The sequence below is a fragment of the Podarcis erhardii genome (assembly GCF_964252035.2).
Source record: "Podarcis erhardii genome assembly, chromosome: 7".
In the NCBI taxonomy this organism is placed as follows: domain Eukaryota; kingdom Metazoa; phylum Chordata; class Lepidosauria; order Squamata; family Lacertidae; genus Podarcis; species Podarcis erhardii.
Window position 1 is genome coordinate 67,134,155 of NC_138511.1, and position 6,000 is coordinate 67,140,154.

Here is a 6,000-nt window from a genome sequence, read left to right on the forward strand (position 1 = left end):
TAGGTTGGCAGTTCGAATCTGCAGATGGGGTGAGCTCCCGTTGCTCTGCTCCAGCTCCTGCCAACCTAGCAGTTTGAAAGCATACTAGCACGAGTAGATAAGTAGGTACTGCTGCAGTAGGAAGGTAAATGGCGTTTCTATGCGGTCTGGCACTCGTCATGGTGTTCCATGTGCCAGAAGTGGTTGTCATGCTGGCCACATGACCCAGAAAAGCTGTCTGTGGACAAACGCTGGCTCCCTCGGCCTGCAAGCAGAGTGCCATACCCCATAGTCGAATTCGACTGGACTTAACTGTCCAGGGGTCCTTTACCTTTAACCTTTACAACCTTCTTGTCTCTTCCACCTGTTTTGCCACAGAAGAGCCAATTTCCACATTTGAATTGTTTTGTACTCAAGCCAATGAAAATTTTAATGTGATTATAAATGGCACTAAAGGAAGTTGAATTGATAGAACAAAGGTGTCCTTAGCTTCCAAAGTCAACCCTGAAGCCAAAAGAATATCAGGCCTCCACTCCTGGATAACGAATAAAATAATGTATTATGGTATTCTGCAGAACCATCATAAGGCAAAGAGGAGAAAATATAGCCACATAGTCCTTTTTTTGTCATTGCTGCTTGTGGATCATGTTATCAGTGGATTGTTCTCTGGGTTCCTCCCTGTCCCCTACTTGTATAATGAAGAAAATGTTTAGATCTGAGCACACTTGATTATCTTGTTCTCAGAGATATGAATTGTGAACTAGTTGCAAAGGGCATTTGCTCTTCTGTGTAAATGACAGCAATCATCTCTTAAATCCTTGGAGAAGATGGTTGCTAATGCTATGTGGAAAGTGCCTATGTAACAGTAGCTTCTGTTTATTAAATATTATATGCTACTTTTTTGTTAAAATATCCAAGGCAGTTTCCAAGGGATGCTTGGTGTAGCAAAATGGCCTTAAAACATCTTAAGAAGAGAAGAAGGTAAGGACATAAGAACAGCCATTAGTTGCCATTAAAAACCTTGGAGAATAAAAAGTTAGTTTAATGCTTGTAGCCACTTTGCTATTTAAAAACAACCCAAGTAAAATAAAATCTAGCAAAATGCAACCATTAAAAAATAATAATACATCCATTAAAAATGAAAAGCAGGTAAAATAAAAGGAAGTGGTACTAAAATTTCTGCAGGTACAGGTCACTGATGAAAAACTAGCTTAAATTAAAAAATCTTAACCATTTTTTTGCAAGACAAGAGGGTTCCTGATGATTCTCCAGTGGGGGGGAGTTCCAAGCGTGCCCCACCACTGAGAAGGCCCTGTCTTTGCACTCTTTTGCCTGTGTATGGACAGGACAGAAAATAGGTTTCTTTTTTTAAAAAAAATTATTTATAAAATTTTCAAATTTAACAATAAAAGAAAAACATTCCATTTGAATTATACATCCAATTCTAATCATTCCACTTTCAGACTTCCTTCAGTCTATCTGGAAATTTTCATGTTTTCACAGTTATTCACATTTCTTGCATCTATATTGGTTTTTTTTAACCAAATTAATCTTAACAATTATTATAAAACAATATTTCTTTCCATTATTATCACAGAGCTTCTTGAAAACCTACAAACGTTAATTGAACTTCACATATATTCTTAATATACTCTGTAAATTTATTCCAGTCCTCGGTAAATCTCTGGTCTCGCCGGTTCTGAATTCTCCCCATTAGCTTGTCTAATTCTGCGTATTCCATCAACTTCATTCTCCATTCTTCTTTCGTCCGGATTTTTTCCTGTTTCCATTTTGGTGCCACCCAAATTCTTGCCGCTGTTGCTGCATATAAAAACAACTTCTCATCCTTCTTTTTTATGTCATTTCTTAGTATTCCTAACAGAAAAGTTTCTGGTTTTTTAAACAAAGGTATATTTCAACATTTTTTTCAACTCATTATAAATCATTTCCCAGAAACCTTTCATTTTTTTACATTCCCACCACATGTGATAAAATGTTCCTTCTTTCTCCTGACATTTCCAACATTTATCACTCGCTTTATACATCTTTCCAAGTTTTACTGGTGTAACATACCATCTATATAACATTTTCATAACATTTTCTTTTATTATAGTACATGCAGAAAATTTCATTCCTTCTTTCCACAATCTTATCCAATCATCAAATTGAATATTATAACCAAAGTCTTTGGCCCACTGAATCATTACAACTTTAACCTCTTCATCCTTAGTATGCCACTCAAGTAATAATTTATACATTTTTGATAAAATTTTAACATCATTATTCACAATTTCTTTTTGAAAATCTAGATTTTTCATCTTGAAAACCTCTTTCCAGCATCTCTTTTTTAAACATCGCATTCAGTTGGAAGTAGTGTAACCAATAAAACACATATTCTTTAACTTCATCATATGGCTTCAATTTCCATTTCACAGAATCACAGAATCATAGAGTTGGAAGAGACCACAAGGGCCATCGAGTCCAACCCCCTGCCAAGCAGGAAACACCATCAGAGCACTCCTGACATATGGTTGTCAAGCCTCTGCTTAAAGACCTCCAAAGAAGGAGACTCCACCACACTCCTTGGCAGCAAATTCCACTGTCGAACAGCTCTTACTGTCAGGAAGTTCTTCCTAATGTTTAGGTGGAATCTTTTTTCTTGTAGTTTGGAAGTTTTTTTCTTGTAGTTTGTAGTTTTATTTCCTTCTTTTATAATTAAATTCTCATATGTAATCCAACTCCCCGTCATATTGATCTTCTTAACACTCATTACCTCCAATGGCGACAGCCAGAATGGAGTTTTAAACTCTAATAAATTTTTGTACCTATTCCATACTTCAATCAGCAGACCTCGGAAAATGTGATTTTCAAAACCTTTATGCACTCTTTTTTTCTCATACCATAAATATGCGTGCCAACCAAATCTATTATCATATCCTTCTAAATCCAAAAGTTCTGCATTTTCCAACTTTATCCATTTTTTCACCCAGCAAAGACATGCAGCCTCAAAATATAGCTTTAGGTCTGACAGGGCAAAGCTTCCTCTATCTTTGGCATCCGTTAAAATCTTAAATTTTATTCTAGGCTTCTTGCCCTGCCAGACTTATCTTGATAATACTCTTTGCCAATCTTTAAATATCGTAACACCTTTAATTATTGGTATTGATTGAAATAAAAACAATATTTTTGGTAGCACATTCATTTTTACCGTTGCAATTCTTCCCCGAAATGACAACTTCATTCTTTCCCACACTTCCAGGTCCTTCCTAATCTTGTTCCAAACTGGTACATAATTATTTTGAAAAAGATCAATACACTTGGGAGTTAATATAATCCCAAGATATTTAACTTTCTTAACCACTTCCATATCTGTTTGTTGCTGAATTCTTTCTATTATCTCTTGGTCCATATTTTTAACCATTATTTTCATTTTACTCTTATTTAATTTGAATCCAGCAACTTGTCCAAATTGCTCTATCTCTTCTAACAATTGGCTAACACTTTTGATAGGGTCTTCTATTGTTATAACCAAATCATCAGCAAAGGCTTTCACCTTATATTCCTTACAATCAACTGTCACACTTTTTATCAAATCATTACTTCTTAATGCTCTCAACAGGACTTCCAGGACCGATATGAATAACAATGGTGATAAGGGACACCCTTGTCTTGTACCCTTGGTTATAGCAATATCTGTCAGTACATTATTAACAATTAATTTTGCTCTTTGTTCAGAATATATTGCCTTTACACCATTCACAAATGAATGACCCATCTCCATAAATTCCAGATTCTTTAACATAAGTTCCCAAGAAATATTATCAAATGCCTTTTCCGCGTCAACAAATATAAACATCGCTTGTTTATCTTTCTTATTAGTCAGATATTCTATTATATTTCTTATATTTCTTATATTGTCTTTCATCTGCCTCCCTGGCAGGAATCCTGTTTGGTCCATATGAATCAATTCCTTTAATGTCTTTTTCATTCTGTTTGCCAAGATGTTAGCAAATATTTTATAGTCATTGTTCAATAGCGAAATTGGCCTATAGTTTTTAACTTGAGTTAAATCTGAATCCTGCTTGGGAATTAGTGTTATATATGCTTCTTTCCATGTCTCTGGTATTTGTCCTTCTTTCAAAATGTTGTTCATAACTTCTACCAACGGTACAAGTAAGATGTCTTTCATTTCTTTATAATATCTTGCACCAAATCCATCCGGTCCCGGAGTCTTTCCACTTTTTAATTCTTTTATAGCCGTTTTAACTTCTTCTATTCCAATTGGTTCATTCAATTTATTTTTATTTATCACCGGAATCTTTTGCACCCCTTTGTTCTTTAAATAGTCTTCTATCATCTTTATCTTAGATTTCTCTTTTCTTTTATATAGATCTCTATAAAAGTCCACAAATCCTTTCCTTATTCCTTTCGGGTTCTCAATGTCTTGGTCTTCTACTTTAATCTTTTTAATTATATTTTGTTCTTTCCTTTTTTTAAGTTGCCACGCCAGCCATTTTCCGGATTTATTTGCAAATTCAAAATTCTTTTGTTTCATTCTTTTTATATTCCACTCTACTTCTTTATTGATTATCATAGCGTATTGTGTCTGAAGTAATTTTATACTTTGCTTAACTTTTTCATCTTTAGGTCTGTTAATCAATTTTTTTTCATTCTCCATTATTTGTCTTAAGATTTCTTTTCCCCCCTCTTTCTCTCAATCTGTTTTTTATTGCATTTTGCTGAATAAAGAAACTTCTCATGACCGCTTTACTAGCATCCCAGACCATATTGATTTTTGTTTCCTTATTTATATTGTTCACAAAATAGCCAGTTAAACATTTCTGTGCTCTTTCCACAATCTTCTGGTCATCAAAGAGATTCTCATTTATTCTCCACCTAAACGATTTTTCTTCATGCCCTTTCAGAATACCTTGGATGGCGTTGTGGTCAGATAGAACCTTGGGTTGGATCTCAATTTTTGTAAATCTTGAAATTAATTAATTAGATATCCAAATTTGATCAATTCTTGACATTGATTGATTTACTTCTGAATGAAATGTAAATTGTTTCTCTAGTGGGTGTCTCAATCTCTAGATATCTATTAAGTTGCAATTCGCAACCATATCAAAAAAAGTTTTTGGTAGTTTCCCTTCTTTTGTTTTACCTTTATTTCTTAATCTGTCCATTTCCATAGACACCACTCCATTGAAGTCACCCATTATTATTACTTTTTGATTCATATATTCAAATAGTTTCTCATCTAAGTCCTTAAAGAATTCTGCTTTGCTTCCATTTGGTGCATATATTCCAACTATTATCAATTTTTCACCCTGCCAATTGATTTGAACTGCAATAATTCGACCCTCTTCATCCTTAAACAATTGTTGTGCTTCTAATTTATTTCTAACATATAAGACCACCCCTCTTTTCTTACTTTTGTCTGATGAAATAAACTCGTTTCCTAATTTTTTATTGACCAAAATTTTCCTGTAAACTTTTTTCACATGAGTCTCTTGTAAACAGATTATGTCCAAATTCTTTTGCTTTAGATATTGTTGCACTTTATTCCTTTTTTTATATTGTTCATTCCATTAACATTCCAAGTCCATAATTTCAATGCCATTATGTCAATCAATTAAATATTCTGTTTATTAACTTTTTATTTCTCCTCTTCCTCTTGCTCTTCTTCTGTTTCTTCTTTTCTTCCTTTTTTCCTCTCCTATCTTTTCTTTTGTCTTTCCTGCTTCTTTGCTCTTCTTCTTCCTGGTCCGTGGCTTCTCCTTCACCATCTTCTGCTCCTGCAGCTTCTAATTCTGTTCCTTCTCTGGTCAGCCCCTTGTGTCTTCTAAGAAATTTGTCGACTTCATCCAGTTTTGTCAGTCTGTGCCTCTTTCCTTTATAGGTAAATGTGACGCCTTCCGGAAACTCCCATCTAAATTCTATATCATTCTTTCTCAAAACTTGTACCATCTCTTTGTATTGATCTCGTTTTTTCAGAAGTCTTAATGGCATGTCTTTAAA